Below are 21,995 nucleotides of genomic sequence, written 5' to 3' on the forward strand. Positions count from 1 at the left end.
TATTAAAAAAAAAAAACAAATTAAAAAAAAGATGACTTTTAAAGTACCCAAGAGAAATTTGACAGCAAATGCATTGGTCAAGATTATAAATAGGTAGGCCATCTCTGCGAGAGAGATTTGCAAGATAATGCTAAGTAGAATACCTCAATTTCAACAAGATTTGTGCCCAAATAAAAACATTGGCATGGGCAGGAGGTAATGAGTCAGAGTTAGGAGGGTCTTGAGTTTATCATCAGCCTAGGCTTCACAGGGGAGCCTGGACTATATAGTGAAAATGAAAACAGGCAGATGGATCTGTTGGCATGGCAATGTGCTTACTGCTCGATCAGGTCTCAGCATGGATGTGGAAGCTGGGCACAGTGGCACAGGTCTGAAATCCTAGTGTTAGGGGTAGGGGATAAAGGCACTGCTTTCCTAGGGCTCACTGTGTAGACAACATTGTTGAACTGATGAGTTCCAGCTGGGTTCAGTGGAATAAAAAAAAATGGCTATCTAGGATAACACTTACCTCATGTTGATCTTTATTCTCCACACACAAGTGCCCACACCCACACAAACACAAATATTTGTCACTTATATAAACAGAGGACACCACACATGTGAAGTGCATATTTTTTTAAAAAGAACAATAAAACCCATTGCTTTACACAATTAAAGTATACAAGTCTCCATAGAAACTACCAAACTTTCCATATTCTAATAATTTTCACCCTAAAATATATTTATGGTAAGAAGTGGGTAATTATGACCTGTAAATTTTAAAATTCTCTTACTTGGGCTGACAGGATGGGACAAGATGGATCAGTGGGTGAAGGCACTCACTGACAAGTTTAAGAACTTGATCCCTAAGACCACTTGAGGGAGAAAGTCAATTCCATGTACACCATTGGAATTTGTGTGTCCTCCCTCACACAACTCCTCCCCCCAGAGGAATAAATGAATAAATATAACAAACAAATAAAATCCTGCTATTGCTTCTCAGAAGATGGGGCAACACTTTGGGTAAGAAGTCACTGACCCATATTTTGAGGGCTTTTCACTGAAACCCAAACCAGTTTTCACGCAAGATAAAGCTTTCTAAAATTTGTCCAGATGAAATCAAGCATCTCCAAGTGTCACTTCCCTCTGCTCATGGGTACAGGTCATGCCTGGGTTTAGGTGACTCTGGCCAAGTCCCGGACAAACTCAGGCAAATTCTCCTCCACTGTGTGATCATCCCAGGGAGATGAACTAGAGAGATGGAGAGTCACGGGGTATTAACTGGACAGAGAGATCATCTGTGTGTATGAGCTGTACTCTTCCCCTTGAGTCAGGGAAGGGCACCAATCTGGTCCATTGCATACAAAGCTACTTTCAACAAAGAATATGAACCTAGGATAACATAGAGAAAAACTCTACTTTGAAGCCACTATGGACTTTGTGATCATAAACTGAAACTCGTATCCATGACCACAAAACTCGCTAACCTTTCCATCCTACCTTGTTCATCCATGTCCTCATAACACTGACTGAAATATATTCTCTTAAGAATATTTGATTTTTTCAAATAAGATTCCCCAGACTTAAAACTTTGCTATTTATCCGATATCATGATCTGGCAATGATCAGAGAATAAGTGGGTTCTGGAAGAGGGAACAAATGGAAGTCAAGAGATGTCTTCCACACTCAGAATGGTTTTAACACCACTCCACCCCTCAGGCTTGAGAGATCAAATCTAGGGCCTTTAATATGTTCAACAAATGGTCTACACCCCAACGTGTTTTCCTTCTTAACTCCAAAGTTGGGATGGGTGGGCCTTTAAAGGATGCTGTGTATGTCTTAATAGTAAAGATTCATTCTGAGCAATCCGAGGCTAGCTGATGTCATCACTGAGAGCATCTTAGAGCATGGTCTCACACAGGAAGCAGGACACACATCACAAGACATTTTCATCTTATTTGACACCATCATGGAAAAGATCAGCTGAGTAAAATGTCCCTCTGTGGGCCAGTGAGATAGCTCAGTGGGTAAACGTGCTTGCAGTGAATTTGCAAGGCTAGAACAGCTCTAGAGTAGCCTCCTGGCTTCCATATGCACACCATGACACATAGGCACCCATATGCTTTACCCTCCCCAATTCATTTTTTTTTCCAAAATGAAAAATCACTGTGAGGCTCTCGACCACACTACAAAGTACAAAGTTACAATGATGGTGTCATTTTGCCACTTATCTGACAGTTGGTTGTGCAGAGTGTTCATTGTAAGACAACACAAGCTACCTGGCAGGAAAGCAGAAGGGGTCTATTCCTTGGCCCTTTAAGTATCGAGAAATAAGTGATTAATCAAACTTACTTTTAATTGTGGGTTTTCACGACCTTTATTATGTGTATGTATGTGTGTGTGTGAGGGGGGGAGGGAAGGAGGGAAGAGAGAAGGGGAGGGAAAAAGAGAGATAGAAGGGGCGGAGGGGAGAGAGAGGAAGGAAAGATGGGAAGGGGAGGGGAAAAAGGAGTGAGAGAGAGGGAGGGATAGAGAATGTCTAAGAGAATGTTTCTGTGTGTGTGTGTGTGTGTGTGTGTGTGTGTGTGTGAGAGAGAGAGAGAGAGAGAGAGAGAGAGAGAGAGAGAGAGAGAGAGAGACCAGAAGAGGGCATCAGAGCCCCTAGATTTGGAGTTCAGGCAGATGTGAAACAATTGATATGGGTGTTTGGATATGAGCACTTGGTTGTCTGGAAAAGTAGCAAGTGTTCTTAACTGCTGAGTTGATTTTTTTTCCTGAGTTTTTGTTGTTGTTGGTTTTTGGCTTTTGTTTTGTTCTTAAATAACTCTTTCCAGGAGACCTAATGAAGGAAATGGCTACTTTCAAATGTTACTTTTATTGTAATGGCTAATCCAGTACAAAGAACACTGGACAGCTTGCCAAGGACACGAGTCAGGAGGTTGCTTCTCTTTCTGTGTCCACCAAAACTAAGAGGAATAATATATGGAGTGAGTCACTTCATCTGTCTCCACCTTGGTGAAACAGATGTTTCTCAATGTTTGAAATGCTGAGAGTGAACTAGAAGTTCCTTGTGCACCAAAGTTTCTGTACTCCCAAAGATTACTGGTAAAATAACCCAGAAGCGCCTGTTACACAATGCAGGAAATGGAAGTGACCACAGAACATAAGCATGCTTTAGTGATAAGACAGCAGCTACCTAACTGGGCAAAGCTTTCCCTGACATTGTTCCCCCCAAGGCATGCCAAGGTCATGGTGAATCATCTCAGCCAAACACAGTGAGAAAAGGGCCTAGTCCGAACTGTTAATGCAGTGTATCATACCAGCTGATTCAGCAGCGTATACAAGAAACATTTCACCTACATTCCTATGTCCTGCAATTTCCTTAATAAATCTTAAGTTGCTTTTGAAAGGGTACTTCAGCAATGATGCAAACAGTGTGGCAGCCAGACATCTCTTTCCAGGCCTTTTGGAATACTTTTTGACTGTTCACACTGGGTCTGATTTGGTCAAAGGAATGCAGGAGTTGGCTAACATAATTTGTCCCTGCTCTGAATTCACCAGTGCAGGGGGGGTCAAGAAACAAATCTTTGGGAACTCACGTAACTCTCCTCCTTTTCATTATTTGATATGTTAATTCCCCGGTCACACTGCCAATCTGGAGAAGTCACCAGCGTTGTTGCAAAGAATCATTCTAAGATGATAAACACCAGCATGCACTGACCTGCTAAGCTGCAGTTTATAAAATGCTGACCCTGTTTAAGTTAACAATGCTTAATACAAGACTGTGTGAACCTTCTCTTCCTCTCCTTTTGCAAAATGAGGAAACACATTTCATCTAATAAAATCAACTGTGCACATTAAAGGAGTGGTTCTTCCATGTATTACAGCTATATAAGTTGGCCTGTTACCTCATGTTATTTATCTGGGTCTTCCTGACAGGCTTCTGCAGTGTCTGGCATTCCCACACCTTTATGTGATGACTTTTTTACTCTTGTCTTTCTTTCCCTGATACTGATAGCCAGAATGCTTTAAAAGTCTTGCCTTTAAAGTAGATACAACACTAAGTTGCTTTTCAGTGATGTCTAAAAAAAAAAAATCCTAAATATCATAGACGTATCTATTGTACAATTTAACCCCTGGAGTTTTGCTTGGTAAGTTTTATGCAGAAGGGATTTGGAAAACCTGACCCACCCTTTGGCTTTACTTATACAAAAGATATATTCTGCAAATCCTAGGAAGTATTTTCAACCACCGACTTTCTTGCCTTAATTACTAAAGTCCATCACGCCAGGATATTGTGGCAGATAATTATGGAGGTAACAAGAATGAGCAGACAGAAGGCGAGAAAGGGTTGCTACCCCTCCAGTGAAGAGCCTGCAGGGGGCAGATCCCCACAGCCCACCATAGTCAGTCTTTCCAAAGTCATTATCCTAAATGTTTCCTTGTGCTTCCTTTGAGATAGATCTCTTGGCTAGTTGCCAACATAAACCATTCCTTAACAGCATGTAGAGCTCTGACCTTTCCCAGGAAGGGTACCCCAAAATCTTTCTTCTAGCAACCGAACTTCCAAGATTTGAGGATCAGGAAGGTCACTTGACACCCAGGAATCCATAACCACGGGCCTAATGTCTAACTCTAGTAAAGTAAACTAGCCGGTGTTAACATCTGTAACTGCTACAGCCAAACAGGCACAACTTTTCTGCTACTCAAAAGCTCACTGAAAGTAGGCAGTGTGGCTCACGGAGGGATCTCAGGACTCCAGGACACACACGGAGGCACAAGTATCATGGAGAGTTTGAGATAAGCCTGGGTCACAAAGTAGGTTCCAGGCCAGCCTAGGATACAGAATGAGACATTTTCCTGAAGCAAACAACAAGAGGTGGAAAAAAAAACCACCACCACCACCAACAACAACAAAAAAAAACAATTGAGGCAATTTCTCTCTAGATATGAAGCCATTCACTAATATGAAATTACATTAATAATAACTTTGCACAAGATAATATGTCATGGAGAAGAAGTCAGGAAATGTATTCTGTTCTGTCACTACCAAACCATGTGTAAGGCTTGGGAACTGTTGGATCAGACAAGAGATTCAAGTTCTCCAGAAAGAGTCTCACCATGCTCAGCTTTGACTGGCTTAGCACTCACTACATTACCATGATGGTTTGAAGGAAAATGGCCTTCTAGGTTCATATATTAGTCCCCAGTTGATGAACTGTTGGGAAGATGTGGCTTTGTTGGAAGAAGGGTGTATCTAGGGTTGGACTTTGAGACAAAACCCAGTCTTTGTCTCTGTCTCAGTCTATCTACCTGTCTGTTGTCTCTCTGTATGTCTTTGTGTCTGCCTGCCTGCCTGCCTGCCTGTCTCTGTGTCTGTTTTTGTGACTGTCTTTGTGTCTGTGTCTGTCTTTCTCTCCATCTCTGTCTCTTTCTGTATGTGTGTGTATGTGGGTGTGGGTGTGTGGGCACATGCACACACACATAGACACATGTGTATGTGTCTATGTGTGTGTCTTTTGCCTGTGGATCTAAAGCCCAATCTGTCTCTGTCTCTCTGTCTCTGTTTCTCTCTCTCTCTCTCTCTCTCTCTCTCTCTCTCTCTCTCTCTCTCTCTCTCTTTCTGTATGTATGTGGGTATGTGTCTTCTGCCTGTGGGTCAGGATCTAAAGCTCTCTGACACTGCTTCAGAGCCTTGCCTGTCAGCTTCCCAACATGATAAAAATGGACTAATCCCCTGAAACTGTAGATAAGCTCCCAAGAAATGTTTTATAAGAGTTGCCGTAGTCATGGTGTCTCTTCACAACAATGAAACCCTAACTAAGACAATGGCCAAGATAGCCTTGAGAACTGATGGAAGCAATCATCCCACCTCAGCCTATTTAATCCTACCAAGCAGTTAAAAAGTCCTTAGTTGTTTTGCTTTTTTATTTGAAATGGGCCTCTAGAACTGTAGATATATACCATCATTCCTGCCTCTTTATGATTCTGTGAACCAAACCTAGGGCATCATCATGCCTGTTAGATAAGCATTTTACCAACTGAGCCACATCCCAAGCCTGGTAAGATTTCTAAGGTTCCTTTTACTCCCAGAGTTATCTTGTCCAACTGCCCCAAATAGTTAAGCTTGAAATGTCTTCAGATTTCAACTTGACACAATTGAATGGGTTCTATATCCACATTCATCAGTTTATAGATCTCTCCTACACACCCACCCTCTGCAGCTGCCAGGGATCTTTCTCCCTTCATAACCGGGAGGCCCCTCCCCTTCCCGTCTGTCTGAGCTAACTGCCCATTCATGTGCTCTGATGCTAAGGCACAGTGAGAGGGCGAAGGAGGAAAACCTCAGATGCTCATTTTGTACCTGCATTCAAAGACAGCATCTGCTATGTATGTGGGACCATCTGTTGCTCAGTCTGACATGGAAAAGATAGTGCAGGCCTCAGAAGTGGTGTCACAGGTCACACACACTCAGACATATGCTCTGTAGTCACTCAGGCTTACATTACTGCCCGCATCCGGGAGTTTATTTTCAAATTGGGGAATGCTTTTGCTAAAACTCTCAAGAAGGGTCAAGTCTCGGTTTTTGTTCTTGGTTTTGCTTTGGTTTGTTGTTGTTTCTGTTTTTAAATCTGGCCTTCCTAAATATCAATTATTAAATTCTCTAGTCTCAGGTTCTAGCAAGTGCTGTGTCTGCCACTAACTCACCCAAGGACTTGCCAGTCTCTAATCCCTGGGCTTATCATCTATGAACTGAGAATTGAATTTAATGATCACTGACTGAGGCTCCCTTGTGTGCTCAAATTCAATTTCTAGCCAATTCAAAAGCATAAAGGAAACCTAACAATGTCCTTCATCTCTACAGGATACAGAGACTTCTAGTGCTAAGGACAGAAGGGTACACGGCAGATGAAAAAGCTTGCGGGATGTGGTATGTGTGAACAACAAGAGTTAAGTAAATTTGTGAAGATCTAAACTAAATTAAGATCCCCAATTTACTAACATCTGTCTGACCTAGGGGAATGCTATAGAACAGGGTCTGAGACAGATAGCTCTCTGTGTGTTCTAGACACTGCATGGTATATAACAGCATCCTAGATCTCTATTCAATGGATGCTGATGGAACCTTCCTACCCTCAGCTTCATAACCAAAAGACTGTGCCAAGATTCAGACTGCAGGCCACTCCATCCTGAGAACTACTGCTAAAACACACTTCGGGGCTTTTAAGACAAAGCACACCACTCAAAAGGTGTTTTCCCCACATTTAATAATTAAGCACAGAGAAATTTAATGACAATTTATAAAGCTCAGGTATTCTTGGAAAATGTACAAAGTTCCTGTCTTTCCCTGTCACCTGTGGCAACACCTCTCTGCCAAGGGCTGAAATGTAGCATCCTGTAAGGTCAATTACTATAACCACAATGCCCCAACGGCTTTAAACAATGATGCAAAACTAATAAAAACTCCTGAAGTGAGTTCTCCTTTATACTCCACAACCCACCATGCATAGAGCCAACAACACTGAAGAAAGTAACAAAAAGCTCTTCCATCAAGCTCAGTCAAGTCAACTTTGGCTTTTCTTCCTTCTCCTGAAAATGCCAGTGGAAGTGGCGCACTTTGGCCAGAGTTGTTGAAGAGATGGGTTGCATCTTCACCCATCTTCTTATCTAGCTTTTCTGGCTTGCCCCAAGCAGGGATGCAGCAGAAAGCCTTGCAGTCCTTTCTCACCCCAAAAGAGCAGCAGCTGCCAGCTGCGAGGAACCAGACAGAAGCCTGCAAATTGCCTGCCCTGATGACTGCTCTTAACCAAACATCTCCTTTTGCCATTTGTGAGAGTGCTAGGATTTGCAAACTTCCCTGCCTCTGGAGTAAAAGCTACAACAAGCTAAATGCAAAGGCTCATCTCTCCTCTCTTTTAAAGGCCTTTGTCAATGTTTGGAGACTGCGGAGTTTCTTAATTATACGCAATGTTTAAATTCCACAATGTATTTATAAGGAGAAAGAAAAAAAAACATTCAGTTAAAACCTTTTAAACAACTAAGTCCAGGAAGGGAACCTCAGGAAAACACAACTGTTGCTTTTCAACGAACCTTAAGGTTCAAATGGCACCAAGCACGTTCTGTTAAAATAGTAGACCACTCTAAACGTTTATTTACCTCAGCTCCAATGAATGTGTTGCTAGCCTACCAGGAACTAAGAATTCAAGTGCTCCGAGGGCAAACGTTTAACCCTACGAAACTGTGAACCATATTTGGAACCTTCCATCTAAATTCAGTCGTTTGAAGCCCAGAGGAAAAATAATCTCAAACACACAAGTCAAGCCCAAGTTAGAAGCTTACTTACAAGCGTCAGAATTGAACATTTACATCTGTAATTTACATGTTCATAGACTGGAGGGAAACGTGACTGGCAAAAATATTTACCCTAACGGACTCCACATTTTATGTCTCTACTAGACTTACCCTCACAGCTCTGACTGGCTAGGAGACTAGCTGTGTATCCTAGAACACTTGAGATACCACAAAAGGAAGACTTCTAGGGAAGAGGGCTGGGCCGGATAGACGAAAGGATTTCCAGTCTTGGCTAGTCCACATAAAAGACTATGGGAATCTTCCCTCTTTGAAGTGAGAAAGGTAAAAGAGGAGCCTCTGGAAGGACTTATAAAGCTCTTTTAAACAGGAAACCCCAACTCGGGAAGGGACAGCCCGTCAGCCTTTTAATTTCCTGCGGGTGGCGGGAGTTAGCTAAGTCTTCCTCGCTTTAAGCGCTGCTGGCAAGGGCGAAGTTAGTGAGCGCACCAAGCCAGAGTTCAGCAGGCTCCCTGAGCGGCTGAAGCAGAGGGTCGAAATGCTACCCAGAGTTGCAGCTGCTATCACCACAGAGGAAGAGACCATCACGCCATCAGTGTGGGATGATAGGGAAACCATAACTGAATCACAATCAGGAGCTCCTGGAAAGAATCTCGGTCCGGAGGCTCGCCGTGCAGCCTCATTCTAGAAACAAAGTACAACTAGAAGCCTATTTCAGAAAGGTCCTATCTGAGTCCTGTACTCCTCAAGATCCAGCTGTGGATCTTCTTATCCCGGGAATCCAGATCTCTGTCTAAGCAATCCAGACTTTCCGCAAAAGTTGCCTTCGGGACCCTTAATTAAATCCTGCCTTTTCGACCCAATCACTCAGGAAAACCTCACCCCTACTGGACACCCCTTCTCCACAATCCTTCCACCCCGCATCGCGGTGCACAAAGGAGGACAGAGCACTCTAGGACTGTAAGGTTTGGGCTTTGCCGACCCCTGCCCGGGCTTTTGTCTCTACAGCCTGCAAGGGAAGCAAAGAAAATCTGCGCTCAGGGCGCCCACTCACCAGTTCATCTTTCTCTGGAACTGCAACTCTCTCCTCCGGTCCCGCTGCTCTTGGGCCTGTCCCTTGCCTCCGCCCTCCCTCTCTCCCTATGTCCTAGTCCGGTCCCCGCCGCTGCCGCAGAGCTGCAGCCAGACCCTGCCGCCGCACACCGCGCACTCCGGGCGCCCCTCCCGGTGGGGGCGGCCACCGCCTCCTCTCCGCCCCCGACCTCCGCAGAGAGACGGGCGGCTACCAAATCGGCTGAGGGGGAGGCTGTGTCCCCAAGGAGCCACCAGGGTGCGCAAAGGCAATGCGGGCCGGCTCCTCCAGGCCCTCTGTAGCCCACTACTCACCTGGGGCGATAAGGTGGCCGAATGCAGGCGGCCACAGAAGGCAGGCACCCTGGGTGCTCTGTGTCACACTCAGCAGAGCCCCTCGGGCCGCGGTGGTGGACTCCTCGAAGCTCCCTCCTGGTCCCGACCCGAGTTTCGAGGCACCGCAGCGGATCCTTGGAGTTCCAGCTAGGAAGTCCTGGAGTCTAGGTTCTTAGGCAGCTAAGCTGCTGCTGCTTTTACTGCGGTTGGAGTGGCCTGGCCACTCGTCACATCACTAGGCTCCACTTTCTCAAAGCAACGTTCAAAGCTATGTGACAGAAATCTTTGTTGTTGGCTTTTTTTTTCTTTATTAAAAATAAGGTGGAAATGGGACGAGAGAACACACGTCCTGGAGTGCCGGTTTCCTCCCCAGGATGAAGTTTCTGCTGTGTGAAACTCCAGGTGACTTCACCACAAACTGTTCTCCCCAGGGCAGGTTTACCTGATGCGTCAGAAAAGCAGCTGTGCCAAATGGCAATGGAACCGCCTGGGGTCAGGGCTGGAATCAGGCAGATTTAAAACTCCGTGATACTGATTGCCTTGGAGTGATGTCTCATAAAGGGTTCTGCATTTTCCAACACATTTAACATAACCAGTGGAAACAATATTAACGTGAACTTCTTTCAGCCTTGCTTCCCTGAGCAGCTAGTCTGTCTTGACGCATGCAAATGTGGATGTTTGTAAAGTTCTGCCCCAGTGGGGTTAAGTCAAAGAAAGAACCTTGGAGGAACTCGCAAGAACCAGGACTGGCAAGCTCTATAATAACAATATGGCCCTGGCAAGTTGTTTTAGCTACCATCAAGTATGTCTTCAAGGCTGTAGCATAGCAACAGGGGTACTAGTGTAGGTACTTCCAGTAGTTAATAAGCCTATGCCTCATCTATACACAATGTCTTTAGCTGTGAGAACACGCACTAATAAAATGCATATTTAAAATGTTTTATTGAGCAAAAGTATGACTTTTAAAATTAAATAATGTTTACTATTTATTCCTGTGTGTGCTTTGGCGCATGTGTGTGCACGTGAATCCAAGTAGGAAGGGAAGGCAGAAATGGCCATGAGCCACCCAACAAGGGTTTTGACAGCCAAACTTGGATCCTCTTCAAAAGCTGGACAGCTCTTTGCTGCCAAACAACCTCTCCAGCCCCGAAAGTTTGACTTCTAATTTCCGTGAGAACCACTCCTATAAGGATGATTTGTGTTTTAGAGCATTCTCAACGCACCACGTCGGTATCCCACGCTATTAAATTCACATGACTTACACCCCATCCTTTCACCTCATCTCCATCAACTTAAAATCATTTATCCCATTTCAATGAAAGGAAAGACACTCTTGAGCCACTTGCCTCTCCATACACTTTCCTGTTTAACTATAGCAAAATGATGGTCAATTGTTACAAAAAGCTATCTCAACTCTCTGCCTTCACATAATACTCCAGTCAGAAGTTTCCTTTATTGTATTCCCCTGGGCTTAAATTATGCAACTGAAAAAATTGCTTCTTCCCAGGTATGGTGGTACAGTAATTCCAGCTCTTGACCAGTTGATGCAGGATGATCAAGAGTAGCGTGCAAGCTTGGGCCTCTTAACCAGTTAGGACCAGCCTGAGCTATGTAAAGCCTGACTCAAAACACCAAGGGCTGACTGTGGAAATCAATATGGTGGCTCCTCCAAAAGTTGGGAATCAATCTACCTCAAGATTCAGCTATATCACTCTTGGGCATATACCCAAAGGACCATCCATCCTACCACAAGGTCAGTTGCTCAACTATGTTCATTGTGGCTTTATTCATAATAGCTGGAAATCGGAAGCAACATAGATGTTCCTAACCAAAGAATGGATAAAGAAAATGTGGTACATTAATACAATGGAATATTTCTCGTTTGTTTAAAAAATGACACCATGATTTGCAGGCACATGGATGCTACTAGAAAAAAAAATCATCCTGAGTGAGGAAACTCAAACCGAGAAAGGTAAAGATGGCATGCATTCACTTATAAGTGAATACTAGCTGCTAAATAAAGGATAATCAAGCTACAATCTATAGGCCCAAAGAGTAGGTAAAGGGGAGGGCTCGAGGTGGGTAGCATGAGTATCCCTGGGAAGGGGAAATAGATTTGGGGGTGGCCTGGGGACTTGTGGGGGCAGGATTGGGGGGATCAGGCTGGAGTGCACCAAGAGCTGGCCATGTCACTCAGCATTAGCAAGTTCAATCACTATTCTCTCAGCACGGGAGCAGGGTGGGGGTGTGCATCTCACTCCTCAGTAGTAATTACCAGTTGATCCTTAGCTCCCTTTCTCTTCCTTTTTCTTCTGGTCTAAGCACTGACTACCCAGAGTTCAGACTCTGGACCTAGGTTCAGTCTAGGGGTTTCCAGTGGTGCTATCACACTTCCCCACAGAACTAAGTCCCATCATAAGTTGACTCTTCACAAACTTTGCGCCCATCCCAACCCACTCCTCCCAAATCCCAGATAATTATTCTCTAATGAATTTGCCTACTAGCACAATATACATTCAGTAGGCAATATTTAAGTTACTAGTATTCAGGCTGAGGTAAAACATCACAGATATTTATTATAAACAGCATTTACTGTATGGATCATTCTTCTAAATACTTTATGGTCTTCAGACGTTTCATTGTGTTGCTGTGTTGCTGTGTTTGCATGGTAAGTGAGGAACAGAGGCACAGAGAAGGAAAGCTCCCGTAAGCATTTCAGTTAGTATAGGCTTGAGTGCAGGCAGCAGGGTTAGAGAGTGCTCACACCCTTAAATGCCACTGTACCCCACCTCATTTCTAGTATGAATACTATCAGAGGAATGTCTGCAGAGTGACTAATTCCTAATCAGTAGACAAAAACTAATGTCCACTGTCCTGCTGTCTCTGATGATAACTACATTCCTCAAAGGCCAGAGGGTCATTTTATTCGCATTTATGTGAATCACACACTGGGGCTTGGGGGATATGGAAAGGGGCTACCAGAAAGTACTTAATGTGGATTTTCAAGTCATGAAACACAGCAGAGCTTCTCTTGATGAGTCAATGTGATTTCCCTTCCGTTCTGTAATATCAGGGCAGCCTGAAGACAGAAGGGATCCTCCCCAAGGTGCTAGAGGCAAACTGAATGTTAAGATCAGACCTTTAAGGTCTTAACATGTATGGTGCGGGGGAGGTCACTCAACAAATAACACCCACTAGCAGTAGTACCAGATTCATATTTAGTTATGAAGTTGTATAAACAGGGACTAAATGGTAGAAAGACCTAAGCTCTTCCCTTTTACCTTTTTATTTCCCAGTCTTATTTTATTTCATATTTATTTATTTATTTAAAAGAACTCAGTCCAGCTGTGTAACTGAGACAGGTCTTGAACTTCTCATCCTTTTGACTCTATCTTCTGAATGCTGGGAATGGAGTCGCCATTATGCCCAGTTTACGAGGTGCTGAGGAATGAACCCAGGGCCTCGTACATGCCAGGAAAGCACCGAGACACCTCTCTGACCCACTTAAGGGTTCTTTTAAGTAAAGCTCCCTCTTTAATCACAAATCAGAGCTGTATCTCCTAGTCTCTGCCATTCCCAGTCATCTTTTTAGGGTACTATGCTTCAAACACCATAGTATTCTTTCCTTTGTGCTTTTCTGGGATCAAACTGACTATAATAAAGCTTTCTCTCTTATTTGGCTGTGTTCTTCAAATTCTCAAGTGGGGAAAAGTAAGGTTTAATCACACACATGTGCACGCACATGTATACACACACACACACACACCAGCTAAAATAATTCTGGTAATAAAAGAAGAGCTAGAGTTATTACCATTTCTTATTTTCAACTTTTTACAAAACTATAGTAGTAAAGGCTGCATGGTATTGGCATAAAAACAGACATTGATTAATGAAATAGAATTGAAGACCTGGACATAAGTCCACATACCCACGGACATCTGATTTTTGATAAAGAAGCCAAAAAGAAAAAATAACACATTGGAGAAACGATGGCTTCTTCAATCAATGGTGCTGGTCAAACCAGATGTCTGCATGTGGAAGAATGCAAATAGATTCAATCTCTCACCCTATAGGAAATCAATTACAAACAGACCAAGGCCTCAACCTAAGCCTTGATGGCATGAATTGGATAGAATAGAAGAGAAGGAATATCCTTAAACTCATTAATACAGATAAAGATTGTTTGAACAGGAGCCTGATAGCACAAGATATTAAAATCAATAATCAATAAATGGGACTTCATGAAACTGAAATGCTTGTGTATAGCAAAGGAAAGAGGTAGCCAATAGTATGGAAAAAAATGCCAACCACGCATCTGACAGAGGGTTAGTATGTAAAATATATAAAGAAGTAAAGAAGAAACAAACAAACAAACTGAACATCAAGAAAACAAATAACCCAACTTAAAAAGGGGCTGCAGATCTAAACAGAGAGCTTTCAAAAGATGATCTATAAATGACTGAGGAAAACTTTAAAATGTTGAATATCCTTAGGAAAACAAGTTAAAACGATGAGATGTCTGTCATCCTTCCCAGTCAGATGGCCAAGATCAATAAAACAAATGACAGCACATGTTGCTGAGGATACAGGGGAAGAGCAACACTTATTTGTTCCTGATGGAGTGGAAACTGTTATAGCCATTATAAAAGTCAGCAGGGAGGTTCCTCAAGAAGCTGAAAATTGATATACTGCAGATCCTGCAGTTCCACTCTTGAGCATATACCAAAGGACTCTACATCGTACTAAAGAAAAACTTGCTTGTCCATGTTCATTGCTGCTCGATTCGTAACAGCCAGAATTTGGAAACAGCTTGGTTGTCCATCAACTGATGTATGGGTAATGAAAGTGTGGTACATTCCATTACATGATGGATTTTATTTAGGTGTTAAGGAAAACTAAATTATGAAATTTGTGGGTAAATGGACAGAGCTAGAAATAATTATCCTAAGTGAGGTCACCCAGACCCAGAAACTTAAGCATTGGATGTTTTCTCTTATATGTAGATGTTAGCTTTTATGCTTTAGATATGTAGGTTTTATTTAGAATATCCACAGGAGTTATGTAACTAATTAGGGATCAGAGGGGAGAAGAGGAGAAATAGAATATAAAGTTGCAAGGGTATCCTCCTGTAAATAAAATATAAACAAAGCAGCAGGATTAAATGAAGTGGGAATGGAAGAGAAAGTTAGAGGAGGGAATTGGGAAAATAACTAATACTAAAGGCTTTTTGGCAAGGCTTCCTATTTTAAAGGCCTTCTAAAACACATATACAAAGGGAGTTTAAGAGGAGTTACTATATAATGGAGAAAACAACACACCACCTGGGTATCATATAAAGAAATAGTCCCAGTTACATCCTTTTGACTTGTTGGCCACAGACGTCCCTGCCAAACATGAAAGCCCATCGTCAATACTATTGGCTATTCCTCACATCCTGATAGTTAGATCCTGTTGCTGAAGACACCACATACTAAGAACATAGAACATGGAGAGTTTGAGCCGGGGCTCTACCACGAGCTTCACCCCTATTGCTCATAGAGCTGGAAGATGCTAGACATGCTACTGCAGGATAAAAGGAAACATGACTTTCACCCAGGTACAAACCCCGAGAGCGACCATAGCATCTTGCCTGTCAGATATATCCACTTTTCCCATCTTCAAAAAGCTATTTTCACATGGGAATTGTTAAACCATTGTTAAGGAGAACTATGGAAGATATGCTCACTCTTGGAAGAGCTGTACAAATGTTATGACTTTTTGATTAGATTTAAGGCCTGCTTCATGAGATAGAAACCATGCCTGTCACAGTTAATGAGGCCAAGAATCTGAGGCTAGACAGGTCATGGACCTAAGGGGAAGCCTACTACTATTATTGTGCTAAGTGAACATAGCATTAAAATGATTCTTAATGACATATTGCTATGCCTATAAATCAAGGCACCACTTAATTCTCAACAGAGAAGCTCATTCACACAGGAGATGACAATTAAGGCAGAAATCCACAACTGAACAATGTGAAAAGAATGAGTGACTTTGGAGCACTGGGTCATAAAGAGCTTGACCACCAACCAAAGAATATACATGGAATGACCCATGAAGCTGGCCACATATGTGGCAGAGGAAGGCCTTGTTGGATATCAGTGAGAGGAGAGGCCCTTGGGACTGAGAATGTTTGATGCCCCAGTGTAGGGGAATGTCAGGGCAGGAGGATGGGAGTGAGTGGGTGTGTGAGCACCCTCATAGAGGCAGGGGAGGGGGGATGGGATAGGGGATTTTCTGAAGGGGAGACCTGGAAAGGGGAAAACATCTGAAATGTAAATAAAGAAAATATCCAAGAAAAAAGTAAGGCTGATATGAACATTAAATAAATAAGTAGATAGATAGATAGATAGATAGATAGATAGATAGATAGATAGATAGATAGATTGTAAGAGCTAGAGGTGGTGAGTGGTATCTTCCAGACCCAACAGAACTGATGTACATATGAACTCATGGAGATTGAGATAGCATACACAAGACCCACACAAGTTCAAGACAGATAAAATCCCACCAGGAAGAAAATGGAGTGGGCACAGTTTCCTACCCTTAGTCAAGAAGCTGTTGGTGATTGATAGCTGTTGAGTGTGAAAAAGTCATTTTCTTCAGTGGAATGGTGATGGGTAGGTGTATCAATAATAGTCTAAGACAGGCCCCATATTCAAGAGGAGTTGGCCAACATAGATACAACTTGATTTTTTTTAAAAATGTTTTTATTTTTTCTGTGGTTTTTTTTTTTTTTTTCCTTTGTTTTGGATTTTGTAAGGAAGGATCTGGAAGGAATTGAGGGAAGGGAAAATTATAATCAAAATATATCATATAAAATTTTCAAAAAAAATGAATACTAAAAAAGAATTATACATGGCTTATTCTACTTGGAATTTATATTGTTGTTGTTGTTAACACAATCTCACATAGTTCAGACTGTCTGCTAATTCATGATCCTCCTGCTCCGTTACCAGTATTTCCAGTGCCGGTACTACAGACATAGAAGCCATTTTGAAATGCTTGGAGTTATTTTGCTATTGTTCCTTGTCACTTACAATGAGTATTTAGACATAATTGAAGCTTTTCAGTTGCATAAGTGTACCTCTTCCTTTCTCTGCAGTGAGAGCTAACAAATCTTTACAGCCTTTAATCTGCCTCCAACACTGCGGGAACTGCCTGCACTGCTGTTTTCTGTAACATCACAACTATCTAAGGAAGCATGAGGCTCTCCTCTTCAGAGTGCTGTAGAGGGACAGCGATTTGGAGGCAGGTAAACCTAGGTTTAAATCACAACTTACTACTGGCCATACAACTTAAATCCCTTGTTTATCCTCCGGGAGAAATAAATCACTATTCTGAAGAACTTATACTATAAACTAAGATAATTATATCGATACCAGTTTTTTCCACATATGATAGATAGCATAAAGGGAGCACTCAAAAGAAAAGCTTCAAACCACCTTGCTCTTCTGTAGAACTGACCATCACAACAGACATTGTCTTAGGTAAGCTGAGTGCCATATCATATATTCCTTATTGAGTTTAGTGCCCCGACAATTATCCTCTTTCTTAAAAAAATATATGTACTTTCACTTCTTAGAAGAGCTGTTATTCATTTCACACAGAATTGTAATCACTGTTGAGGAGAACTATGTAAACCCATGGTTCTTTTCATACCCTGTCTTCCAGGAAGTTGGTAGGTGAACTTCTATCAAATTATATAATAATAATAGATTTTTAACCTCTTTATTTTCAGTGTCTTTGATGTCTTTTTATTCCAATAACTTTATCAGATGCTTAGATTTTAACTCTGTGTTCTCAAATACATACTTAAATAGATACACTATAAACAGCATATTAGTTACTTCGATTAACACCAGACAATGAACCAAAAATAAAACAGAAGTCAGTTTAATCTCCCAGGAGCACAGAAAGGCAAATGCCCCACTTTTATCTCTTTGGGTACATTAGCTAATTATCCCCAAAGTGACATCTTATGTTTAAGCTATTACAAGATTTGTCTTCTAATTAAAGGAAAACTCTAAATACATTTACACTGATTAATTTGTATATCAAAATGTTTTTGTGTCTTGTTCACATTTTTTTCCTGTGAGTTTATGTGGTTGTCAGACAGAAAAAGGACTCTCTCTCTCTCTCTGCCTCTCTCTCTCTCTCTCTCCTTCCCTCCTTCCCTCCCTCCCTCCCCATCCCCCTTCTCTCTATATATGTATATATACATATATATGTACATATACATATACATATACATATACATATACATATACATATACATATACATATACATATACATATACATATACATTTCTCTGTCTCTCTCTCTGCATTTGCCAGCATGTGTGTGTGTTTGTATGTGTGTGTGTGTGTGCGTGTGTGCGTGCATGTGTGTAAGCATGACTGATTAATGTATTCCAGCTGCATTTATTCTGGCTCACTTTTCCAGTCATAATCACTTTTCATGCATGGAGGGCTTAAAACAAAGAGTTGTGTTTTTCTCTGTTATCTTTTTATTACAGGAAATAACAGCTCTGTGTTCCTAGATATTGCAGGGCACACAGGTTCTCTCCTCTCTTGTGGTCTTTATTCTTCCTTCCATCTGAATTTCACCATCTGTCCAGTTATTTCATACCATGGTTTCAAGTTCATCTGTAATAATACAGTTAATGTACTAGAGACTTCTGATAGCTCAGAAGAGGGGATCAGGGTTCAGAACATTAAAAAAAAATCTCCAAACAAAGTCAACTTTACAAAGCACCTCTCTGTTCTATTCAGTGTGCACAGATGTGCGGATGATGAGGTGCCTCTCCTTAGGGATTTTACTGACCAGCATGTAACTCTAACAGGGTGGTATACATGACTTCTAAGCCACGACACAAATGAGTATAAATAGAGTTTTTGTGGTCAATGAATCCATTAAAGAAGATGAAGCATTTGACCATCATATTACAGGAAAGGGGCTTTATAGACAGAGTATGGAGTGAGCAATACAGGAAGTCTGTAGGTCCCAGAGAGGTTTGGGATATGGTGAAAAACAGCCTATGGAGAAAAAAGAATAAGAGGAAGGGAGGAGAAGGTAAAATCCAAGAAGCTAGGGTCAGATTTGCTTGTGGGGGTTGGGAAGACATAGAATTGAGTTCCAGACTTCATATCTAATGCCATTTAAATTATATCCCTTCCTTGCTCTAAGTTCGTCTAAGTTTTTCCTTGCCTGACAAACATGGGAAGTGACTGTAGGAAGTAGAGCCTGGTTATACAGGGTGAGGATGCAAGAGAAAGATGAGTTTCAGCTCCAAAACTGATGCTTCAGTAAAGCCTTGGTGATGTTACTTCCTGTGTTAAACTAGAAGTATCTCTCATCAAGGATGCTCAACTGACTTCTCAGATGTCCAGTTTGGGCACTGGAATCTCTTCCTTCCTCATGGACATTTTATTTTTCTCCTGTTATACTGACTCAGAGGTTTTAAAAGTTCTTGTAGAAATGAGCATGAAATTGCTATGATGTTGCATCAGGTATTAATGTGGTGGTTTGAGTGAAAATGGCCCCTGTAGGTCTGTAGAGAGTGGCACTATTAGGAAGTGTGGCCTTGTTGGAGTAAGTGTGGTCTTGTTAGAGTAAGTGTGTCACTTGGGATGCACTTTGCAGTTTCAAGTGCTCAATCCAGGTCTAGTGGTTCTCTCTTTCTGCTGCTTGCCGATCTAGGTGTAGGACTCTTAGCTACCTCCTCAGCACTGTTTCTGCTTGTGTTCTGCCTTGTTTTCTACCACGATGATAATGGACTAAACCTCTGAATTGTAAGCCAGCCACAATGAAATGTTTTTCTTTGTAAGAGTTGTTGTGATCATGGTGTCTCTTCTCAGCAATAGAAACCCTAGATAAGAGAGTTGGACTGGAAATTTAGTGTTATACCCTACTGTGTCCCAGAGATTAAGGCCTGCTTGCTTGACTATTTTCAAATGTCCTACTTTACAAGGATACTTTCGTTGTTTCTCTCAAGGAACTGAGAACACCAGCCATTCAAACTGTCATGATATGGCCCCTAGCTCTGAATAGATAACAAGTTTTAGTGTCCAGTGAGTGTCAATGGATTAAAGAACTGATTCTGATACCCACAATGGTGTGTATGCCTGCTTCCATGTTCTTATATTTATTTGAATTTTTAACTATTTTCAAGAATAGGGGTTTCTATAACCCACAAGTATGCCTAAAGAAGATGATAGAAATGCATTCACTCTGTTCAAATGAGAACACACACACACACACACACACACACACACACACACACCATAAATGAACTAAAGCCATTTGTCGTGTCAGTTTCCTATCCTACTTCCGGTGTCCAGAGATTGATTCCATAGGTATCAGTATTATATTTCCAAGAGTAACAATTTCTAGAAAGCTTAGAATGGTAGTACAAAACTGCAAATACCCCACCCCTCTTCATGCAGAAGACTGAGGAAGGACATCATGAATTCCAGGTCAACCTAAGCAACATAGTAAGAACCTGTCTCACAAAGCAAAACAGCCCTCAAAACTAAAGAAAACCAACTGGAAAGACCTCCAAAACTTTAGCATTAATACAGTAATCAAGTAGACCTTCATTGTTAACATTGGAATTAGCATTACCAACTTAATAATGCACAAGAGGAAAAGTTACCAACATTGAAATGAATTGCCTACTCAAGAAACATATATGAATATGTCTAAAAAGTGCATTTGTTTTCTTACACCAGGATTATGAAGAGAGTTTTCTGAGGATCTATGTTCTCTTAAAAACAAATCCTAGATAAGGTCTGAGGACCTCCTCTATTGTCCCCCTCACCCCCACAGCTAAAGTGCTGGAGGAAAGTCACATATAAGAACATTACTCTCCATGTCCTTTGTTGTGGTAATGAGCCATCTCCAAAAGTCCATAGGTGGTTTTGAGTTTCTTTGCTGCACAAAGCTGCTTTGGTCCCACATCCAAAAGTTATCAAAGCGACTATCCATGTGGAAAATTCCTTCCAAGGCAGCTCTGAGGGCCCATGTTCATAGAGTGCATCATTACCCAGGATGGATAATTCACTGACAATTAACTTCCCAAAAGAAAGTTGTAGTTTTCATGGGCCATTAGCATTTCTTGCAAACTGCTCAGTGACTTTGCAAATAACTGAACATTGTGGTCTATTGGAGTTATACGTCCTTTCGTTTTCACTCAAATGTCACAGTCCTCAGGACAGGAAAGAAGGATGGCCAGGATTCAGGTGGAGAAATGTGGAGGTCATGTACTGTATATTAACATAGAGCCATCCCTTGAGCATAGAGGACCACACATGCGCAGATCACTATCACCTTCTCCCATGCCCACACCAGTCCTCTTTCTTCATTGTGTTCTGGCAATTAATAGAAGATCAGCCTCATATCCAGCCACCTAACTCCTCGATCTGGAAAATGCCTTCAGTCTTCATTTTTCCTAGCTCTTGGTAATAATCCATTGTTGAACTATATAACTTCTATCACTTATTAGCATTTGTTGGTTGGTTGGTTGGTTGGTTGGTTGGTTGGTTGGTTGGTTGGCTGGCTGGTTGGTTGGTTGGTTGGTTTATCAGCATTGGGGCCAGAGCCTCTTTTACAGATGCAAACACTATCACCAGGCTACTCTTCTCAGCATGACCTCCCAAGTATCTGTCAGCAGTATCCCTCCCTCAATCTCACTCCCTTCATTGGTCATTTGTTATTTTAACTCCCACTTCTTGTGATAGCTAAGGTAATCACAGGAGTGAAGGGGCAATGGACCTTCACCTGGCCTGGCAACATGTACTGTGGGAAAGGAACACACATGTGGAAGTGTGGAAGTCAGAGGATCACTCAGGAGCATTGGTTTTCTCCTTCTATCCCTTGGGTCCAACAGATGAAACTCAAGAGTTCAGGCTTATCAGCAGATGCCTTTACCCACTGAGTCATCTTGAAGGCCCAGTTATTCATTTTTTTTAATTAGGTATTTTCCTCATTTACATTTCCAATGCTATCCCAAAAGTCCCCCATACCACCCTCCCCTACCCACCCATTCCCACTTTTTGGCCCTGGTGTTCCCCTGTACTGGGGCATATAAAGTTTGCAAGTCCAATTGGCCTCTCTTTCCAGTGATGGCCGACTAGGCCATCTTTTGATACATATGAAGCTAGAGTCAAGAGCTCCGGGGTACTGGTTAGTTCATAATGTTGTTCCACCTATAGGGTTGCAGATCCCTTTAGCTCCTTGGGTATTTTCTCTAGCTCCT

At 42.0% G+C, this 21,995-nt stretch overlaps 1 protein-coding gene across 6 annotated transcripts in view; it reads right to left on the reverse strand.

Annotated features, from left to right (window-relative positions):
- Positions 1 to 21,995, reverse strand: part of Phldb2 (pleckstrin homology like domain family B member 2) — a 211,609-nt gene that overhangs the window by 86,689 nt on the left and 102,925 nt on the right. The window contains exon 1 of one of the 6 annotated variants that reach the window (XM_021184542.2): positions 9,344 to 9,510. The exons of 4 other annotated variants lie outside the window; for them this stretch is intronic. The gene's annotated coding sequence lies outside the window, so the exon portion shown is untranslated. Of the gene's footprint in view, positions 1 to 9,343; positions 9,511 to 21,995 lie in introns of those variants that run through there. One more of the 6 variants, XM_029470304.1, reaches the window with a different exon arrangement.

Source organism: Mus caroli, chromosome 16 (assembly GCF_900094665.2).
Source record: "Mus caroli chromosome 16, CAROLI_EIJ_v1.1, whole genome shotgun sequence".
Lineage (NCBI taxonomy): Eukaryota > Metazoa > Chordata > Mammalia > Rodentia > Muridae > Mus > Mus caroli.